Below are 22,488 nucleotides of genomic sequence, written 5' to 3'. Positions count from 1 at the left end.
ACCTACAGGCACAACAGCACTGGGGATCTGTGCTTTCCCAGAGACGGAACATCTCACGGGGCTCAGTCTCGGAAAGCCTCTTTCTGAAAAGGCGAACTGTCGGATACTTGTCCCCCGAGGAAGGGCCCAGCCCTGAAAGCTCTTGCTGCTCTTCACCGTCCCTTGGCACCCTACCTACAGGCACAACAGCACTGGGGATCTGTGCTTTCCCAGAGACGGAATATCTCACGGCGCTCAGTCTCGGCAAGCCTCTTTCTGAAAAGGCGAACGGTGCGATCCATCTCCCCCGAGGAAGGGCCCAGCCCTGAAAGCTCTTGCTGCTCTTCACCGTCCCTTGTGGCCCTACCTACAGGTACAACAGCACTGGGGATCTGTGCTTTCCCAGAGACGGAACATCTCACGGGGCTCAGTCTCGGCAAGCCTCTTTCTGAAAAGGCGAACGGTGCGATCCATCTCCCCCGAGGAAGGGCCCAGCCCTGAAAGCTCTTGCTGCTCTTCACCGTCCCTTGGCACCCTACCTACAGGCACAACAGCACTGGGGATCTGTGCTTTCCCAGAGACGGAACATCTCACGGGGCTCAGTCTCGGCAAGCCTCTTTCTGAAAAGGCGAACGGTCGGATACTTGTCCCACGAGGAAGGGCCCAGCCCTGAAAGCTCTTGCTGCTCTTCACCGTCCCTTGTGGCCCTACCTACAGGCACAACAGCACTGGGCATCCGTGCTTTCGCAGAGACGGAACATCTCGTGGCGCTACGCCTCGGCAGAGCCTCTTTTTTTTGGAAAAGTCGAACGGTGCGATCCATCTCCCCCGAGGAAGGGCCCAGCCCTGAAAGCTCTTGCTGCTCTTCACCGTCCCTTGTGGCCCTACCTACAGGCACAACAGAACTGGGCATCCGTGCTTTCCCAGAGACGGAACATCTCGTGGCGCTACGCCTCGGCAGAGCCTCTTTTTTTTGGAAAAGGCGAACGGTCGAATCCTTGTCCCACGAGGAAGGGCCCAGCCCTGAAAGCTCTTGCTGCTCTTCACCGCCCCTTGGCACCCTACGTACAGGCACAACAGCACTGGGGATCTGTGCTTTCCCAGAGACGGAACATCTCACGGGGCTCAGTCTCGGCAAGCCTCTTTCTGAAAAGGCGAACGGTCGGATCCTTCTCCCACGAGGAAGGGCCCAGCCCTGAAAGCTCTTGCTGCTCTTCACCGCCCCTTGGCACCCTACCTACAGGCACAACAGCACTGGGGATCTGTGCTTTCCCAGAGACGGAATATCTCACGGCGCTCAGTCTCGGCAAGCCTCTTTCTGAAAAGACGAACGGTGCGATCCATCTCCCCCGAGGAAGGGCCCAGCCCTGAAAGCTCTTGCTGCTCTTCACCGTCCCTTGGCACCCTACCTACAGGCACAACAGCACTGGGGATCTGTGCTTTCCCAGAGACGGAACATCTCACGGGGCTCAGTCTCGGCAAGCCTCTTTCTCAAAGGCGAACGGTCGGATCCTTGTCCCACGAGGAAGGGCCCAGCCCTGAAAGCTCTTGCTGCTCGTCACCGCCCCTTGGCACCCTACCTACAGGCACAACAGCACTGGGGATCTGTGCTTTCCCAGAGACGGAACATCTCACGGGGCTCAGTCTCGGCAAGCCTCTTTCTGAAAAGGCGAACGGTCGGATACTTGTCCCACGAGGAAGGGCCCAGCCCTGAAAGCTCTTGCTGCTCTTCACCGTCCCTTGGCACCCTACGTACAGGCACAACAGCACTGGGGATCTGTGCTTTCCCAGAGACGGAACATCTCACGGGGCTCAGTCTCGGCAAGCCTCTTTCTGAAAAGGCGAACGGTCGGATCCTTCTCCCATGACGAAGGGCCCAGCCCTGAAAGCTCTTGCTGCTCTTCACCGTCCCTTGGCACCCTACCTACAGGCACAACAGCACTAGGGATCTGTGCTTTCCCAGAGACGGAACATCTCACGGGGCTCAGTCTCGGCAAGCCTCTTTCTGAAAAGGCGAACGGTCGGATACTTGTCCCACGAGGAAGGGCCCAGCCCTGAAAGCTCTTGCTGCTCTTCACCGCCCCTTGGCACCCTACCTACAGGCACAACAGCACTGGGGATCTGTGCTTTCCCAGAGACGGAATATCTCACGGTGCTCAGTCTCGGCAAGCCTCTTTCTGAAAAGACGAACTGTGCGATGCATCTCCCCCGAGGAAGGGCCCAGCCCTGAAAGCTCTTGCTGCTCTTCACCGTCCCTTGGCACCCTACCTACAGGCACAACAGCACTGGGGATCTGTGCTTTCCCAGAGACGGAACATCTCACGGGGCTCAGTCTCGGCAAGCCTCTTTCTGAAAAGGCGAACGGTCGGATCCTTGTCCCACGAGGAAGGGCCCAGCCCTGAAAGCTCTTGCTGCTCTTCACCGTCCCTTGGCACCCTACCTACAGGCACAACAGCACTGGGGATCTGTGCTTTCCCAGAGACGGAACATCTCACGGGGCTCAGTCTCGGCAAGCCTCTTTCTGAAAAGGCGAACTGTCGGATACTTGTCCCACGAGGAAGGGCCCAGCCCTGACAGCTCTTGCTGCTCTTCACCGCCCCTTGGCACCCTACCTACAGGCACAACAGCACTGGGGATCTGTGCTTTCCCAGAGACGGAATATCTCATGGGGCTCAATCTCGGCAAGCCTCTTTCTGAAAAGGCGAACGGTCGGATCCTTGTCCCACGAGGAAGGGCCCAGCCCTGAAAGCTCTTGCTGCTCTTCACCGTCCCTTGTGGCCCTACCTACAGGCACAACAGAACTGGGCATCCGTGCTTTCCCAGAGACGGAACATCTCGTGGCGCTACGCCTCGGCAGAGCCTCATTTTTTTGGAAAAGTCGAACGGTCGGATCCTTCTCCCACGAGGAAGGGCCCAGCCCTGAAAGCTCTTGCTGCTCTTCACCGTCCCTTGGCACCCTACCTACAGGCACAACAGCACTGGGGATCTGTGCTTTCCCAGAGACGGAACATCTCACGGGGCTCAGTCTCGGCAAGCCTCTTTCTGAAAAGGCGAACGGTCGGATACTTGTCCCACGAGGAAGGGCCCAGCCCTGAAAGCTCTTGCTGCTCTTCACCGCCCCTTGGCACCCTACCTACAGGCACAACAGCACTGGGGATCTGTGCTTTCCCAGAGACGGAACATCTCACGGGGCTCAGTCTCGGCAAGCCTCTTTCTGAAAAGGCGAACGGTCGGATAGTTGTCCCACGAGGAAGGGCCCAGCCCTGAAAGCTCTTGCTGCTCTTCACCGCCCCTTGGCACCCTACCTACAGGCACAACAGCACTGGGGATCTGTGCTTTCCCAGAGACGGAATATCTCACGGCGCTCAGTCTCGGCAAGCCTCTTTCTGAAAAGACGAACGGTGCGATCCATCTCCCCCGAGGAAGGGCCCAGCCCTGAAAGCTCTTGCTGCTCTTCACCGTCCCTTGGCACCCTACCTACAGGCACAACAGCACTGGGGATCTGTGCTTTCCCAGAGACGGAACATCTCACGGGGCTCAGTCTCGGCAAGCCTCTTTCTGAAAGGCGAACGGTCGGATACTTGTCCCACGAGGAAGGGCCCAGCCCTGAAAGCTCTTGCTGCTCTTCACCGTCCCTTGGCACCCTACCTACAGGCACAACAGCACTGGCGATCTGTGCTTTCCCAGAGACGGAACATCTCACGGGGCTCAGTCTCGGCAAGCCTCTTTCTGAAAAGGCGAACGGTCGGATCCTTCTCCCACGAGGAAGGGCCCAGACCTGAAAGCTCTTGCTGCTCTTCACCGTCCCTTGGCACCCTACCTACAGGCACAACAGCACTGGGGATCTGTGCTTTCCCAGAGACGGAACATCTCACGGGGCTCAGTCTCGGCAAGCCTCTTTCTGAAAAGGCGAACTGTCGGATACTTGTCCCACGAGGAAGGGCCCAGCCCTGAAAGCTCTTGCTGCTCTTCACCGCCCCTTGGCACCCTACCTACAGGCACAACAGCACTGGGGATCTGTGCTTTCCCAGAGACGGAATATCTCACGGGCCTCAGTCTCGGCAAGCCTCTTTCTGAAAAGGCGAACGGTCGGATCCTTGTCCCACGAGGAAGGGCCCAGCCCTGAAAGCTCTTGCTGCTCTTCACCGCCCCTTGGCACCCTACCTACAGGCACAACAGCACTGGGGATCTGTGCTTTCCCAGAGACGGAACATCTCACGGGGCTCAGTCTCGGCAAGCCTCTTTCTGAAAAGACGAACGGTGCGATCCATCTCCCCCGAGGAAGGGCCCAGCCCTGAAAGCTCTTGCTGCTCTTCACCGTCCATTGTGGCACTACCTACAGGTACAACAGCACTGGGGATCTGTGCTTTCCCAGAGACGGAACATCTCACGGGGCTCAGTCTCGGCAAGCCTCTTTCTGAAAAGGCGAACGGTCGGATCCTTCTCCCACGAGGAAGGGCCCAGCCCTGAAAGCTCTTGCTGCTCGTCACCGCCCCTTGGCACCCTACCTACAGGCACAACAGCACTGGGGATCTGTGCTTTCCCAGAGACGGAACATCTCACGGGGCTCAGTCTCGGCAAGCCTCTTTCTGAAAAGGCGAACGGTGCGATCCATCTCCCCCGAGGAAGGGCCCAGCCCTGAAAGCTCTTGCTGCTCTTCACCGTCCCTTGGCACCCTACCTACACGTACAACAGCACTGGGGATCTGTGCTTTCCCAGAGACGGAACATCTCATGGGGCTCAGTCTCGGCAAGCCTCTTTCTGAAAAGGCGAACGGTCGGATACTTGTCCCACGAGGAAGGGCCCAGCCCTGAAAGCTCTTGCTGCTCTTCACCGTCCCTTGTGGCCCTACCTACAGGCACAACAGCACTGGGCATCCGTGCTTTCGCAGAGACGGAACATCTCGTGGCGCTACGCCTCGGCAGAGCCTCTTTTTTTTGGAAAAGGCGAACGGTGCGATCCATCTCCCCCGAGGAAGGGCCCAGCCCTGAAAGCTCTTGCTGCTCTTCACCGTCCCTTGTGGCCCTACCTACAGGCACAACAGAACTGGGCATCCGTGCTTTCCCAGAGACGGAACATCTCGTGGCGCTACGCCTCGGCAGAGCCTCTTTTTTTTGGAAAAGGCGAACGGTCGAATCCTTGTCCCACGAGGAAGGGCCCAGCCCTGAAAGCTCTTGCTGCTCTTCACCGCCCCTTGGCACCCTACCTACAGGCACAACAGCACTGGGGATCTGTGCTTTCCCAGAGACGGAACATCTCACGGGGCTCAGTCTCGGCAAGCCTCTTTCTGAAAAGGCGAACTGTCGGATCCTTCTCCCACGAGGAAGGGCCCAGCCCTGAAAGCTCTTGCTGCTCTTCACCGTCCCTTGGCACCCTACCTACAGGCACAACAGCACTGGGGATCTGTGCTTTCCCAGAGACGGAACATCTCACGGGGCTCAGTCTCGGCAAACCTCTTTCTGAAAAGGCGAACGGTCGGATCCTTGTCCCACGAGGAAGGGCCCAGCCCTGAAAGCTCTTGCTGCTCTTCACCGCCCCTTGGCACCCTACCTACAGGCACAACAGCACTGGGGATCTGTGCTTTCCCAGAGACGGAATATCTCACGGGGCTCAGTCTCGGCAAGCCTCTTTCTGAAAAGACGAACGGTGCGATCCATCTCCCCCGAGGAAGGGCCCAGCCCTGAAAGCTCTTGCTGCTCTTCAACGTCCCTTGTGGCCCTACCTACAGGCACAACAGCACTGGGGATCTGTGCTTTCCCAGAGACGGAACATCTCACGGGGCTCAGTCTCGGCAAGCCTCTTTCTGAAAGGCGAACGGTCGGATCCTTGTCCCACGAGGAAGGGCCCAGCCCTGAAAGCTCTTGCTGCTCGTCACCGCCCCTTGGCACCCTACCTACAGGCACAACAGCACTGGGGATCTGTGCTTTCCCAGAGACGGAACATCTCACGGGGCTCAGTCTCGGCAAGCCTCTTTCTGAAAAGGCGAACGGTCGGATCCTTCTCCCACGAGGAAGGGCCCAGCCCTGAAAGCTCTTGCTGCTCTTCACCGTCCCTTGGCACCCTACCTACAGGCACAACAGCACTGGGGATCTGTGCTTTCCCAGAGACGGAACATCTCACGGGGCTCAGTCTCGGCAAGCCTCTTTCTGAAAAGGCGAACTGTCGGATACTTGTCCCACGAGGAAGGGCCCAGCCCTGAAAGCACTTGCTGCTCTTCACCGTCCCTTGGCACCCTACCTACAGGCACAACAGCACTGGGGATCTGTGCTTTCCCAGAGACGGAACATCTCACGGGGCTCAGTGTCGGCAAGCCTCTTTCTGAAAAGGCGAACGGTCGGATACTTGTCCCAAGAGGAAGGGCCCAGCCCTGAAAGCTCTTGCTGCTCTTCACCGTCCCTTGGCACCCTACGTACAGGCACAACAGCACTGGGGATCTGTGCTTTCCCAGAGACGGAACATCTCACGGGGCTCAGTCTCGGCAAGCCTCTTTCTGAAAAGGCGAACGGTCGGATCCTTCTCCCACGAGGAAGGGCCCAGCCCTGAAAGCTCTTGCTGCTCGTCACCGCCCCTTGGCACCCTACCTACAGGCACAACAGCACTGGGGATCTGTGCTTTCCCAGAGACGGAACATCTCACGGGGCTCAGTCTCGGCAAGCCTCTTTCTGAAAAGGCGAACGGTCGGATACTTGTCCCACGAGGAAGGGCCCAGCCCTGAAAGCTCTTGCTGCTCTTCACCGCCCCTTGGCACCCTACCTACAGGCACAACAGCACTGGGGATCTGTGCTTTCCCAGAGACGGAATATCTCACAGCGCTCAGTCTCGGCAAGCCTCTTTCTGAAAAGGCGAACGGTGCGATCCATCTCCCCCGAGGAAGGGCCCAGCCCTGAAAGCTCTTGCTGCTCTTCACCGTCCCTTGTGGCCCTACCTACAGGCACAACAGAACTGGGCATCCGTGCTTTCCCAGAGACGGAACATCTAGTGGCGCTACGCCTCGGCAGAGCCCCTTTTTTTTGGAAAAGTCGAACGGTCGGATCCTTCTCCCACGACGAAGGGCCCAGCCCTGAAAGCTCTTGCTGCTCTTCACTGTCCCTTGGCACCCTACGTACAGGCACAACAGCACTGGGGATCTGTGCTTTCCCAGAGACGGAACATCTCACGGGCCTCAGTCTCGGCAAGCCTCTTTCTGAAAAGGCGAACGGTCGGATACTTGTCCCACGAGGAAGGGCCCAGCCCTGAAAGCTCTTGCTGCTCGTCACCGCCCCTTGGCACCCTACCTAAAGGCACAACAGCACTGGGGATCTGTGCTTTCCCAGAGACGGAACATCTCACGGGGCTCAGTCTCGGCAAGCCTCTTTCTGAAAAGGCGAACTGTCGGATACTTGTCCCACGAGGAAGGGCCCAGCCCTGAAAGCTCTTGCTGCTCTTCACCGCCCCTTGGCACCCTACCTACAGGCACAACAGCACTGGGGATCTGTGCTTTCCCAGAGATGGAACATCTCACGGGGCTCAGTCTCGGCAAGCCTCTTTCTGAAAAGGCGAACGGTCGGATCCTTGTCCCACGAGGAAGGGCCCAGCCCTGAAAGCTCTTGCTGCTCGTCACCGCCCCTTGGCACCCTACCTACAGGCACAACAGCACTGGGGATCTGTGCTTTCCCAGAGACGGAACATCTCACGGGGCTCAGTCTCGGCAAGCCTCTTTCTGAAAAGACGAACGGTGCGATCCATCTCCCCCGAGGAAGGGCCCAGCCCTGAAAGCTCTTGCTGCTCTTCACCGCCCCTTGGCACCCTACCTACAGGCACAACAGCACTGGGGATCTGTGCTTTCCCAGAGACGGAATATCTCACGGGCCTCAGTCTCGGCAACCCTCTTTCTGAAAAGGTGAACGGTCGGATCCTTGTCCCCCGAGGAAGGGCCCAGCCCTGAAAGCTCTTGCTGCTCTTCACCGCCCCTTGGCACCCTACCTACAGGCACAACAGCACTGGGGATCTGTGCTTTCCCAGAGACGGAACATCTCACGGGGCTCAGTCTCGGCAAGCCTCTTTCTGAAAAGACGAACGGTGCGATCCATCTCCCCCGAGGAAGGGCCCAGCCCTGAAAGCTCTTGCTGCTCTTCACCGTCCCTTGTGGCCCTACCTACAGGTACAACAGCACTGGGGATCTGTGCTTTCCCAGAGACGGAACATCTCACGGGGCTCAGTCTCGGCAAGCCTCTTTCTGAAAAGGTGAACGGTCGGATCCTTCTCCCCCGAGGAAGGGCCCAGCCCTGAAAGATCTTGCTGCTCTTCACTGTCCCTTGGCACCCTACCTACAGGTACAACAGCACTGGGGATCTGTGCTTTCCCAGAGACGGAACATCTCACGGGGCTCAGTCTCGGCAAGCCTCTTTCTGAAAAGGCGAACGGTGCGATCCATCTCCCCCGAGGAAGGGCCCAGCCCTGAAAGCTCTTGCTGCTCTTCACCGTCCCTTGGCACCCTACCTACAGGTACAACAGCACTGGGGATCTGTGCTTTCCCAGAGACGGAACATCTCACGGGGCTCAGTCTCGGCAAGCCTCTTTCTGAAAAGGCGAACGGTCGGATACTTGTCCCACGAGGAAGGGCCCAGCCCTGAAAGCTCTTGCTGCTCTTCACCGTCCCTTGTGGCCCTACCTACAGGCACAACAGCACTGGGCATCCGTGCTTTCGCAGAGACGGAACATCTCGTGGCGCTACGCCTCGGCAGAGCCTCTTTTTTTTGGAAAAGGCGAACGGTGCGATCCATCTCCCCCGAGGAAGGGCCCAGCCCTGAAAGCTCTTGCTGCTCTTCACCGTCCCTTGTGGCCCTACCTACAGGCACAACAGAACTGGGCATCCGTGCTTTCCCAGAGACGGAACATCTCGTGGCGCTACGCCTCGGCAGAGCCTCTTTTTTTTGGAAAAGGCGAACGGTCGGATCCTTGTCCCACGAGGAAGGGCCCAGCCCTGAAAGCTCTTGCTGCTCTTCACCGCCCCTTGGCACCCTACGTACAGGCACAACAGCACTGGGGATCTGTGCTTTCCCAGAGACGGAACATCTCACGGGGCTCAGTCTCGGCAAGCCTCTTTCTGAAAAGGCGAACGGTCGGATCCTTCTCCCACGAGGAAGGGCCCAGCCCTGAAAGCTCTTGCTGCTCTTCACCGTCCCTTGGCACCCTACCTACAGGCACAACAGCACTGGGGATCTGTGCTTTCCCAGAGACGGAACATCTCACGGGGCTCAGTCTCGGCAAGCCTCTTTCTGAAAAGGCGAACGGTCGGATCCTTTTCCCACGAGGAAGGGCCCAGCCCTGAAAGCTCTTGCTGCTCTTCACCGCCCCTTGGCACCCTACCTACAGGCACAACAGCACTGGGGATCTGTGCTTTCCCAGAGACGGAATATCTCACGGCGCTCAGTCTCGGCAAGCCTCTTTCTGAAAAGACGAACGGTGCGATCCATCTCCCCCGAGGAAGGGCCCAGCCCTGAAAGCTCTTGCTGCTCTTCACCGTCCCTTGTGGCCCTACCTACAGGCACAACAGCACTGGGGATCTGTGCTTTCCCAGAGACGGAACATCTCACGGGGCTCAGTCTCGGCAAGCCTCTTTCTGAAAGGCGAACGGTCGGATCCTTCTCCCACGAGGAAGGGCCCAGCCCTGAAAGCTCTTGCTGCTCTTCACCGTCCCTTGTGGCCCTACCTACAGGCACAACAGCACTGGGCATCCGTGCTTTCGCAGAGACGGAACATCTCGTGGCGCTACGCCTCGGCAGAGCCTCTTTTTTTTGGAAAAGGCGAACGGTCGGATCCTTCTCCCACGACGAAGGGCCCAGCCCTGAAAGCTCTTGCTGCTCTTCACTGTCCCTTGGCACCCTACCTACAGGCACAACAGCACTGGGGATCTGTGCTTTCCCAGAGACGGAACATCTCACGGGGCTCAGTCTCGGCAAGCCTCTTTCTGAAAAGGCGAACGGTCGGATCCTTCTCCCACGAGGAAGGGCCCAGCCCTGAAAGCTCTTGCTGCTCTTCACCGTCCCTTGGCACCCTACCTACAGGCACAACAGCACTGGGGATCTGTGCTTTCCCAGAGACGGAATATCTCACGGGGCTCAGTCTCGGCAAGCCTCTTTCTGAAAAGGCGAACGGTCGGATCCTTGTCCCACGAGGAAGGGCCCAGCCCTGAAAGCTCTTGCTGCTCTTCACCGCCCCTTGGCACCCTACCTACAGGCACAACAGCACTGGGGATCTGTGCTTTCCCAAAGACGGAATATCTCACGGCGCTCAGTCTCGGCAAGCCTCTTTCTGAAAAGACGAACGGTGCGATCCATCTCCCCCGAGGAAGGGCCCAGCCCTGAAAGCTCTTGCTGCTCTTCACCGTCCCTTGGCACCCTACCTACAGGCACAACAGCACTGGGGATCTGTGCTTTCGCAGAGACGGAACATCTCACGGGGCTCAGTCTCGGCAAGCCTCTTTCTGAAAGGCGAACGGTCGGATCCTTGTCCCACGAGGAAGGGCCCAGCCCTGAAAGCTCTTGCTGCTCGTCACCGTCCCTTGGCACCCTACCTACAGGCACAACAGCACTGGGGATCTGTGCTTTCCCAGAGACGGAACATCTCACGGGGCTCAGTCTTGGCAAGCCTCTTTCTGAAAAGGCGAACGGTCGGATCCTTCTCCCACGAGGAAGGGCCCAGCCCTGAAAGCTCTTGCTGCTCGTCACCGCCCCTTGGCACCCTACCTACAGGCACAACAGCACTGGGGATCTGTGCTTTCCCAGAGACGGAACATCTCACGGGGCTCAGTCTCGGCAAGCCTCTTTCTGAAAAGGCGAACGGTCGGATACTTGTCCCACGAGCAAGGGCCCAGCCCTGAAAGCACTTGCTGCTCTTCAACGCCCCTTGGCACCCTACCTACAGGCACAACAGCACTGGGGATCTGTGCTTTCCCAGAGACGGAACATCTCACGGGGCTCAGTCTCGGCAAGCCTCTTTCTGAAAAGACGAACGGTCGGATCCTTCTCCCACGAGGAAGGGCCCAGCCCTGAAAGCTCTTGCTGCTCGTCACCGCCCCTTGGCACCCTACCTACAGGCACAACAGCACTGGGGATCTGTGCTTTCCCAGAGACGGAACATCTCACGGGGCTCAGTCTCGGCAAGCCTCTTTCTGAAAAGGCGAACGGTCGGATCCTTCTCCCCCGAGGAAGGGCCCAGCCCTGAAAGCTCTTGCTGCTCGTCACCGCCCCTTGGCACCCTACCTACAGGCACAACAGCAGTGGGGATCTGTGCTTTCCCAGAGACGGAACATCTCACGGGCCTCAGTCTCGGCAAGCCTCTTTCTGAAAAGGCGAACGGTCGGATCCTTGTCCCACGAGGAAGGGCCCAGCCCTGAAAGCTCTTGCTGCTCTTTACCGTCACTTGTGGCCCTACCTACAGGCACAACAGCACCGGGGATCTGTGCTTTCCCAGAGACGGAACATCTCACGGGGCTCAGTCTCGGCAAGCCTCTTTCTGAAAGGCGAACGGTCGGATCCTTCTCCCACGAGGAAGGGCCCAGCCCTGAAAGCTCTTGCTGCTCTTCACCGTCCCTTGTGGCCCTACCTACAGGCACAACTGCACTGGGCATCCGTGCTTTCGCAGAGACGGAACATCTCGTGGCGCTACGCCTCGGCAGAGCCTCTTTTTTTTGGAAAAGGCGAACGGTCGGATCCTTCTCCCACGACGAAGGGCCCAGCCCTGAAAGCTCTTGCTGCTCTTCACTGTCCCTTGGCACCCTACGTACAGGCACAACAGCACTGGGGATCTGTGCTTTCCCAGAGACGGAACATCTCACGGGGCTCAGTCTCGGCAAGCCTCTTTCTGAAAAGGCGAACGGTCGGATCCTTCTCCCACGAGGAAGGGCCCAGCCCTGAAAGCTCTTGCTGCTCTTCACCGTCCCTTGGCACCCTACCTACAGGCACAACAGCACTGGGGATCTGTGCTTTCCCAGAGACGGAACATCTCACGGGGCTCAGTCTCGGCAAGCCTCTTTCTGAAAGGCGAACGGTCGGATCCTTGTCCCACGAGGAAGGGCCCAGCCCTGAAAGCTCTTGCTGCTCGTCACCGTCCCTTGGCACCCTACCTACAGGCACAACAGCACTGGGGATCTGTGCTTTCCCAGAGACGGAACATCTCACGGGGCTCAGTCTTGGCAAGCCTCTTTCTGAAAAGGCGAACGGTCGGATCCTTCTCCCACGAGGAAGGGCCCAGCCCTGAAAGCTCTTGCTGCTCGTCACCGCCCCTTGGCACCCTACCTACAGGCACAACAGCACTGGGGATCTGTGCTTTCCCAGAGATGGAACATCTCACGGGGCTCAGTCTCGGCAAGCCTCTTTCTGAAAAGGCGAACGGTCGGATACTTGTCCCACGAGGAAGGGCCCAGCCCTGAAAGCACTTGCTGCTCTTCAACGCCCCTTGGCACCCTACCTACAGGCACAACAGCACTGGGGATCTGTGCTTTCCCAGAGACGGAACATCTCACGGCGCTCAGTCTCGGCAAGCCTCTTTCTGAAAAGACGAACGGTCGGATCCTTCTCCCACGAGGAAGGGCCCAGCCCTGAAAGCTCTTGCTGCTCGTCACCGCCCCTTGGCACCCTACCTACAGGCACAACAGCACTGGGGATCTGTGCTTTCCCAGAGACGGAACATCTCACGGGGCTCAGTCTCGGCAAGCCTCTTTCTGAAAAGGCGAACGGTCGGATCCTTCTCCCACGAGGAAGGGCCCAGCCCTGAAAGCTCTTGCTGCTCGTCACCGCCCCTTGGCACCCTACCTACAGGCACAACAGCAGTGGGGATCTGTGCTTTCCCAGAGACGGAACATCTCACGGGCCTCAGTCTCGGCAAGCCTCTTTCTGAAAAGGCGAACGGTCGGATCCTTGTCCCACGAGGAAGGGCCCAGCCCTGAAAGCTCTTGCTGCTCTTTACCGTCACTTGTGGCCCTACCTACAGGCACAACAGCAGTGGGGATCTGTGCTTTCCCAGAGACGGAACATCTCACGGGGCTCAGTCTCGGCAAGCCTCTTTCTGAAAGGCGAACGGTCGGATCCTTGTCCCACGAGGAAGGGCCCAGCCCTGAAAGCTCTTGCTGCTCGTCACCGCCCCTTGGCACCCTACCTACAGGCACAACAGCACTGGGGATCTGTGCTTTCCCAGAGACGGAACATCTCACGGGGCTCAGTCTCGGCAAGCCTCTTTCTGAAAAGGCGAACGGTCGGATCCTTCTCCCACGAGGAAGGGCCCAGCCCTGAAAGCTCTTGCTGCTCTTCACCGTCCCTTGGCACCCTACCTACAGGCACAACAGCAGTGGGGATCTGTGCTTTCCCAGAGACGGAACATCTCACGGGGCTCAGTCTCGGCAAGCCTCTTTCTGAAAAGGCGAACGGTCGGATCCTTCTCCCACGAGGAAGGGCCCAGCCCTGAAAGCTCTTGCTGCTCTTCACCGCCCCTTGGCACCCTAACTACAGGCACAACAGCACTGGGGATCTGTGCTTTCCCAGAGACGGAACATCTCACGGCGCTCAGTCTCGGCAAGCCTCTTTCTGAAAAGGCGAACGGTCGGATCCTTGTCCCACGAGGAAGGGCCCAGCCCTGAAAGCTCTTGCTGCTCGTCACCGCCCCTTGGCACCCTACCTACAGGCACAACAGCACTGGGGATCTGTGCTTTCCCAGAGACGGAACATCTCACGGGCCGCAGTCTCGGCAAGCCTCTTTCTGAAAAGGCGAACGGTCGGATCCTTCTCCCACGAGGAAGGGCCCAGCCCTGAAAGCTCTTGCTGCTCGTCACCGCCCCTTGGCACCCTACCTACAGGCACAACAGCACTGGGGATCTGTGCTTTCCCAGAGACGGAACATCTCACGGGGCTCAGTCTCGGCAAGCCTCTTTCTGAAAAGGCGAACGGTCGGATCCTTCTCCCACGAGGAAGGGCCCAGCCCTGAAAGCTCTTGCTGCTGTTCACCGCCCCTTGGCACCCTACCTACAGGCACAACAGCACTGGGGATCTGTGCTTTCCCAGAGACGGAATATCTCACGGCGCTCAGTCTCGGCAAGCCTCTTTCTGAAAAGACGAACGGTGCGATCCATCTCCCCCGAGGAAGGGCCCAGCCCTGAAAGCTCTTGCTGCTCTTCACCGCCCCTTGGCACCCTACGTACAGGCACAACAGCACTGGGGATCTGTGCTTTCCCAGAGACGGAACATCTCACGGGGCTCAGTCTCGGCAAGCCTCTTTCTGAAAAGGCGAACGGTCGGATACTTGTCCCACGAGGAAGGGCCCAGCCCTGAAAGCTCTTGCTGCTCTTCACCGCCCCTTGGCACCCTACCTACAGGCACAACAGCACTGGGGATCTGTGCTTTCCCAGAGACGGAATATCTCACGGCGCTCAGTCTCGGCAAGCCTCTTTCTGAAAAGGCGAACGGTCGGATCCTTCTCCCACGAGGAAGGGCCCAGCCCTGAAAGCTCTTGCTGCTCGTCACCGCCCCTTGGCACCCTACCTACAGGCACAACAGCACTGGGGATCTGTGCTTTCCCAGAGACGGAACATCTCACGGGGCTCAGTCTCGGCAAGCCTCTTTCTGAAAAGGCGAACGGTCGGATACTTGTCCCACGAGGAAGGGCCCAGCCCTGAAAGCTCTTGCTGCTCTTCACCGCCCCTTGGCACCCTACCTACAGGCACAACAGCACTGGGGTTCTGTGCTTTCCCAGAGACGGAATATCTCACGGCGCTCAGTCTCGGCAAGCCTCTTTCTGAAAAGGCGAACGGTGCGATCCATCTCCCCCGAGGAAGGGCCCAGCCCTGAAAGCTCTTGCTGCTCTTCACCGCCCCTTGGCACCCTACCTACAGGCACAACAGCACTGGGGATCTGTGCTTTCCCAGAGACGGAATATCTCACGGGGCTCAGTCTCGGCAAGCCTCTTTCTGAAAAGGTGAACTGTCGGATACTTGTCCCACGAGGAAGGGCCCAGCCCTGAAAGCTCTTGCTGCTCTTCACCGCCCCTTGGCACCCTACCTACAGGCACAACAGCACTGGGGATCTGTGCTTTCCCAGAGACGGAATATCTCACGGGCCTCAGTCTCGGCAAGCCTCTTTCTGAAAAGGCGAACGGTCGGATCCTTGTCCCACGAGGAAGGGCCCAGCCCTGAAAGCTCTTGCTGCTCTTTACCGTCACTTGTGGCCCTACCTACAGGCACAACAGCACTGGGGATCTGTGCTTTCCCAGAGACGGAACATCTCACGGGGCTCAGTCTCGGCAAGCCTCTTTCTGAAAGGCGAACGGTCGGATCCTTGTCCCACGAGGAAGGGCCCAGCCCTGAAAGCTCTTGCTGCTCGTCACCGCCCCTTGGCACCCTACCTACAGGCACAACAGCACTGGGGATCTGTGCTTTCCCAGAGACGGAACATCTCACGGGGCTCAGTCTCGGCAAGCCTCTTTCTGAAAAGGCGAACGGTCGGATCCTTCTCCCACGAGGAAGGGCCCAGCCCTGAAAGCTCTTGCTGCTCTTCACCGTCCCTTGGCACCCTACCTACAGGCACAACAGCAGTGGGGATCTGTGCTTTCCCAGAGACGGAACATCTCACGGGGCTCAGTCTCGGCAAGCCTCTTTCTGAAAAGACGAACGGTCGGATCCTTCTCCCACGAGGAAGGGCCCAGCCCTGAAAGCTCTTGCTGCTCTTCACCGCCCCTTGGCACCCTAACTACAGGCACAACAGCACTGGGGATCTGTGCTTTCCCAGAGACGGAACATCTCACGGCGCTCAGTCTCGGCAAGCCTCTTTCTGAAAAGGCGAACGGTCGGATCCTTGTCCCACGAGGAAGGGCCCAGCCCTGAAAGCTCTTGCTGCTCGTCACCGCCCCTTGGCACCCTACCTACAGGCACAACAGCACTGGGGATCTGTGCTTTCCCAGAGACGGAACATCTCACGGGCCGCAGTCTCGGCAAGCCTCTTTCTGAAAAGGCGAACGGTCGGATCCTTCTCCCACGAGGAAGGGCCCAGCCCTGAAAGCTCTTGCTGCTCGTCACCGCCCCTTGGCACCCTACCTACAGGCACAACAGCACTGGGGATCTGTGCTTTCCCAGAGACGGAACATCTCACGGGGCTCAGTCTCGGCAAGCCTCTTTCTGAAAAGACGAACGGTCGGATCCTTGTCCCACGAGGAAGGGCCCAGCCCTGAAAGCTCTTGCTGCTGTTCACCGCCCCTTGGCACCCTACCTACAGGCACAACAGCACTGGGGATCTGTGCTTTCCCAGAGACGGAATATCTCACGGCGCTCAGTCTCGGCAAGCCTCTTTCTGAAAAGACGAACGGTGCGATCCATCTCCCCCGAGGAAGGGCCCAGCCCTGAAAGCTCTTGCTGCTCTTCACCGCCCCTTGGCACCCTACCTACAGGCACAACAGCAGTGGGGATCTGTGCTTTCCCAGAGACGGAACATCTCACGGGGCTCAGTCTCGGCAAGCCTCTTTCTGAAAAGGCGAACTGTCGGATACTTGTCCCACGAGGAAGGGCCCAGCCCTGAAAGCTCTTGCTGCTCTTCACCGCCCCTTGGCACCCTACCTACAGGCACAACAGCACTGGGGATCTGTGCTTTCCCAGAGACGGAATATCTCACGGCGCTCAGTCTCGGCAAGCCTCTTTCTGAAAAGGCGAACGGTCGGATCCTTCTCCCACGAGGAAGGGCCCAGGCCTGAAAGCTCTTGCTGCTCGTCACCGCCCCTTGGCACCCTACCTACAGGCACAACAGCACTGGGGATCTGTGCTTTCCCAGAGACGGAACATCTCACGGGGCTCAGTCTCGGCAAGCCTCTTTCTGAAAAGGCGAACGGTCGGATACTTGTCCCACGAGGAAGGGCCCAGCCCTGAAAGCTCTTGCTGCTCTTCACCGCCCCTTGGCACCCTACCTACAGGCACAACAGCACTGGGGTTCTGTGCTTTCCCAGAGACGGAACATCTCACGGGGCTCAGTCTCGGCAAGCCTCTTTCTGAAAAGGCGAACGGTGCGATCCATCTCCCCCGAGAAAGGGCCCAGCCCTGAAAGCTCTTGCTGCTCTTCACCGCCCCTTGGCACCCTACCTACAGGCACAACAGCACTGGGGATCTGTGCTTTCCCAGAGACGGAATATCTCACGGGGCTCAGTCTCGGCAAGCCTCTTTCTGAAAAGGCGAACGGTGCGATCCATCTCCCCAGAGGAAGGGCCCAGCCCTGAAAGCTCTTGCTGCTCTTCACCGCCCCTTGGCACCCTACCTACAGGCACAACAGCACTGGGGATCTGTGCTTTCCCAGAGACGGAACATCTCACGGGGCTCAGTCTCGGCAAGCCTCTTTCTGAAAAGGCGACCGGTCAGATACTTGTCCCCCGAGGAAGGGCCCAGCCCTGAAAGCTCTTGCTGCTCTTCACCGTCCCTTGGCACCCTACCTACAGGCACAACAGCACTGGGGATCTGTGCTTTCCCAGAGACGGAATATCTCACGGCGCTCAGTCTCGGCAAGCCTCTTTCTGAAAAGGCGAACGGTGCGATCCATCTCCCCCGAGGAAGGGCCCAGCCCTGAAAGCTCTTGCTGCTCTTCACCGTCCCTTGTGGCCCTACCTACAGGCACAACAGCACTTGGCATCCGTGCTTTCCCAGAGACGGAACATCTCGTGGCGCTACGCCTCGGCAGAGCCTCTTTTTTTTTTAAAAGGCGAACGGTCGGATCCTTGTCCCATGAGGAAGGGCCCAGCCCTGAAAGCTCTTGCTGCTCTTCACTGTCCCTTGGCACCCTACCTACAGGCACAACAGCACTGGGGATCTGTGCTTTCCCAGAGACGGAACATCTCACGGGGCTCAGTCTCGGCAAGCCTCTTTCTGAAAAGGCGAACGGTCGGATCCTTCTCCCACGAGGAAGGGCCCAGCCCTGAAAGCTCTTGCTGCTCTTCACCGTCCCTTGGCACCCTACCTACAGGCACAACAGCACTGGGGATCTGTGCTTTCCCAGAGACGGAACATCTCACGGGGCTCAGTCTCGGCAAGCCTCTTTCTGAAAAGGCGAACGGTCGGATCCTTCTCCCACGAGGAAGGGCCCAGCCCTGAAAGCTCTTGCTGCTCGTCACCGCCCCTTGGCACCCTACCTACAGGCACAACAGCACTGGGGATCTGTGCTTTCCCAGAGACGGAACATCTCACGGGGCTCAGTCTCGGCAAGCCTCTTTCTGAAAAGGCGAACGGTCGGATCCTTGTCCCACGAGGAAGGGCCCAGCCCTGAAAGCTCTTGCTGCTCTTCACTGCCCCTTGGCACCCTACCTACAGGCACAACAGCAGTGGGGATCTGTGCTTTCCCAGAGACGGAACATCTCACGGGGCTCAGTCTCGGCAAGCCTCTTTCTGAAAAGGCGAACGGTCGGATCCTTGTCCCACGAGGAAGGGCCCAGCCCTGAAAGCTCTTGCTGCTCTTCACCATCCCTTGGCACCCTACCTACAGGCACAACAGCACTGGGGATCTGTGCTTTCCCAGAGACGGAACATCTCACGGGGCTCAGTCTCGGCAAGCCTCTTTCTGAAAAGGCGAACGGTCGGATCCTTGTCCCACGAGGAAGGGCCCAGCCCTGAAAGCTCTTGCTGCTCTTCACCGCCCCTTGGCACCCTACCTACAGGCACAACAGCACTGGGGATCTGTGCTTTCCCAGAGACGGAATATCTCACGGCGCTCAGTCTCGGCAAGCCTCTTTCTGAAAAGGCGAACGGTGCGATCCATCTCCCCCGAGGAAGGGCCCAGCCCTGAAAGCTCTTGCTGCTCTTCACCGCCCCTTGGCACCCTACCTACAGGCACAACAGCACTGGGGATCTGTGCTTTCCCAGAGACGGAACATCTCACGGGGCTCAGTCTCGGCAAGCCTCTTTCTGAAAAGGTGAACGGTCGGATCCTTCTCCCACGAGGAAGGGCCCAGCCCTGAAAGCTCTTGCTGCTCTTCAATGTCCCTTGGCACCCTACCTACAGGTACAACAGCACTGGGGATCTGTGCTTTCCCAGAGACGGAACATCTCACGGGGCTCAGTCTCGGCAAGCCTCTTTCTGAAAAGGCGAACGGTGCGATCCATCTCCCACGAGGAAGGGCCCAGCCCTGAAAGCTCTTGCTGCTCTTCACCGTCCCTTGGCACCCTACCTACAGGCACAACAGCACTGGGGATCTGTGCTTTCCCAGAGACGGAACATCTCACGGGGCTCAGTCTCGGCAAGCCTCTTTCTGAAAAGGCGAACGGTCGGATCCTTGTACCACGAGGAAGGGCCCAGCCCTGAAAGCTCTTGCTGCTCTTCACCGTCCCTTGGCACCCTACCTACAGGCACAACAGCACTGGGGATCTGTGCTTTCCCAGAGACGGAACATCTCACGGGGCTAAGTCTCGGCAAGCCTCTTTCTGAAAAGGCGAATGGTCGGATCCTTGTCCCACGAGGAAGGGCCCAGCCCTGAAAGCTCTTGCTGCTCTTCACCGTCCCTTGTGGCCCTACCTACAGGCACAACAGCACTGGGCATCCGTGCTTTCGCAGAGACGGAATATCTCGTGGCGCTACGCCTTGGCAGAGCCTCTTTCTGAAAAGGCGAACGGTCAGATACTTGTCCCCCGAGGAAGGGCCCAGCCCTGAAAGCTCTTGCTGCTCTTCACCGCCCCTTGGCACCCTACCTACAGGCACAACAGCACTGGGGATCTGTGCTTTCCCAGAGACGGAATATCTCACGGCGCTCAGTCTCGGCAAGCCTCTTTCTGAAAAGGCGAACGGTGCGATCCATCTCCCCCGAGGAAGGGCCCAGCCCTGAAAGCTCTTGCTGCTCTTCACCGTCCCTTGTGGCCCTACCTACAGGCACAACAGAACTGGGCATCCGTGCTTTCCCAGAGACGGAACATCTCGTGGCGCTACGCCTCGGCAGAGCCTCTTTCTGGAAAGACGAACGGTGCGATCCATCTCCCCCGAGGAAGGGCCCAGCCCTGAAAGCTCTTGCTGCTCTTCACCGTCCCTTGGCACCCTACCTACAGGCACAACAGCACTGGGGATCTGTGCTTTCCCAGAGACGGAACATCTCACGGGGCTCAGTCTCGGCAAGCCTCTTTCTGAAAGGCGAACGGTCGGATCCTTCTCCCACGAGGAAGGGCCCAGCCCTGAAAGCTCTTGCTGCTCTTCACCGCCCCTTGGCACCCTAACTACAGGCACAACAGCACTGGGGATCTGTGCTTTCCCAGAGACGGAACATCTCACGGGGCTCAGTCTCGGCAAGCCTCTTTCTGAAAAGGCAAACGGTCGGATCCTTCTCCCACGAGGAAGGGCCCAGCCCTGAAAGCTCTTGCTGCTCTTCACCGTCCCTTGTGGCCGTACCTACAGGCACAACAGCACTGGGGATCTGTGCTTTCCCAGAGACGGAACATCTCACGGGGCTCAGTCTCGGCAAGCCTCTTTCTGAAAAGGCGAACGGTCGGATACTTGTCCCACGAGGAAGGGCCCAGCCCTGAAAGCTCTTGCTGCTCTTCACCACCCCTTGGCACCCTACCTACAGGCACAACAGCACTGGGGATCTGTGCTTTCCCAGAGACGGAATATCTCACGGCGCTCAGTCTCGGCAAGCCTCTTTCTGAAAAGACGAACGGTGCGATCCATCTCCCCCGAGGAAGGGCCCAGCCCTGAAAGCTCTTGCTGCTCTTCACCGTCCCTTGGCACCCTACCTACAGGCACATCAGCAGTGGGGATCTGTGCTTTCCCAGAGACGGAACATCTCACGGGGCTCAGTCTCGGCAAGCCTCTTTCTGAAAAGGCGAACGGTGCGATCCATCTCCCCCGAGGAAGGGCCCAGCCCTGAAAGATCTTGCTGCTCTTCACCGCCCCTTGGCACCCTACCTACAGGCACAACAGCACTGGGGATCTGTGCTTTCCCAGAGACGGAACATCTCACGGGGCTCAGTCTCGGCAAGCCTCTTTCTGAAAAGACGAACGGTGCGATCCATCTCCCACGAGGAAGGGCCCAGCCCTGAAAGCTCTTGCTGCTCTTCACCGCCCCTTGGCACCCTACCTACAGGCACAACAGCAGTGGGGATCTGTGCTTTCCCAGAGACGGAACATCTCACGGGGCTCAGTCTCGGCAAGCCTCTTTCTGAAAAGGTGAACGGTCGGATCCTTCTCCCACGAGGAAGGGCCCAGCCCTGAAAGCTCTTGCTGCTCTTCAATGTCCCTTGGCACCCTACCTACAGGTACAACAGCACTGGGGATCTGTGCTTTCCCAGAGACGGAACATCTCACGGGGCTCAGTCTCGGCAAGCCTCTTTCTGAAAAGGCGAACGGTGCGATCCATCTCCCACGAGGAAGGGCCCAGCCCTGAAAGCTCTTGCTGCTCTTCACCGTCCCTTGGCACCCTACCTACAGGCACAACAGCACTGGGGATCTGTGCTTTCCCAGAGACGGAACATCTCACGGGGCTCAGTCTCGGCAAGCCTCTTTCTGAAAAGGCGAACGGTCGGATCCTTGTACCACGAGGAAGGGCCCAGCCCTGAAAGCTCTTGCTGCTCTTCACCGTCCCTTGGCACCCTACCTACAGGCACAACAGCACTGGGGATCTGTGCTTTCCCAGAGACGGAACATCTCACGGGGCTAAGTCTCGGCAAGCCTCTTTCTGAAAAGGCGAATGGTCGGATCCTTGTCCCACGAGGAAGGGCCCAGCCCTGAAAGCTCTTGCTGCTCTTCACCGTCCCTTGTGGCCCTACCTACAGGCACAACAGCACTGGGCATCCGTGCTTTCGCAGAGACGGAATATCTCGTGGCGCTACGCCTCGGCAGAGCCTCTTTTTTTTGGAAAAGGCGAACGGTCGGATCCTTCTCCCACGACGAAGGGCCCAGCCCTGAAAGCTCTTGCTGCTCTTCACTGTCCCTTGGCACCCTACCTACAGGCACAACAGCACTGGGGATCTGTGCTTTCCCAGAGACGGAACATCTCACGGGGCTCAGTCTCGGCAAGCCTCTTTCTGAAAAGGCGAACGGTCGGATCCTTGTCCCACGAGGAAGGGCCCAGCCCTGAAAGCTCTTGCTGCTCTTCACCGCCCCTTGGCACCCTACCTACAGGCACAACAGCACTGGGGATCTGTGCTTTCGCAGAGACGGAACATCTCACGGCGCTCAGTCTCGGCAAGCCTCTTTCTGAAAAGGCGAACGGTCGGATCCTTGTCCCACGAGGAAGGGCCCAGCCCTGAAAGCTCTTGCTGCTCTTCACTGCCCCTTGGCACCCTACCTACAGGCACAACAGCACTGGGGATCTGTGCTTTCCCAGAGACGGAATATCTCACGGCGCTCAGTCTCGGCAAGCCTCTTTCTGAAAAGGCGAACGGTCGGATCCTTCTCCCACGAGGAAGGGCCCAGCCCTGAAAGCTCTTGCTGCTCTTCACCGTCCCTTGGCACCCTACCTACAGGCACAACAGCACTGGGGATCTGTGCTTTCCCAGAGACGGAATATCTCACAGCGCTCAGTCTCGGCAAG

The sequence above is a fragment of the Buteo buteo genome, chromosome 6 (assembly GCF_964188355.1).
Source record: "Buteo buteo chromosome 6, bButBut1.hap1.1, whole genome shotgun sequence".
Lineage (NCBI taxonomy): Eukaryota > Metazoa > Chordata > Aves > Accipitriformes > Accipitridae > Buteo > Buteo buteo.
This window is presented reverse-complemented; position numbering follows the sequence as displayed.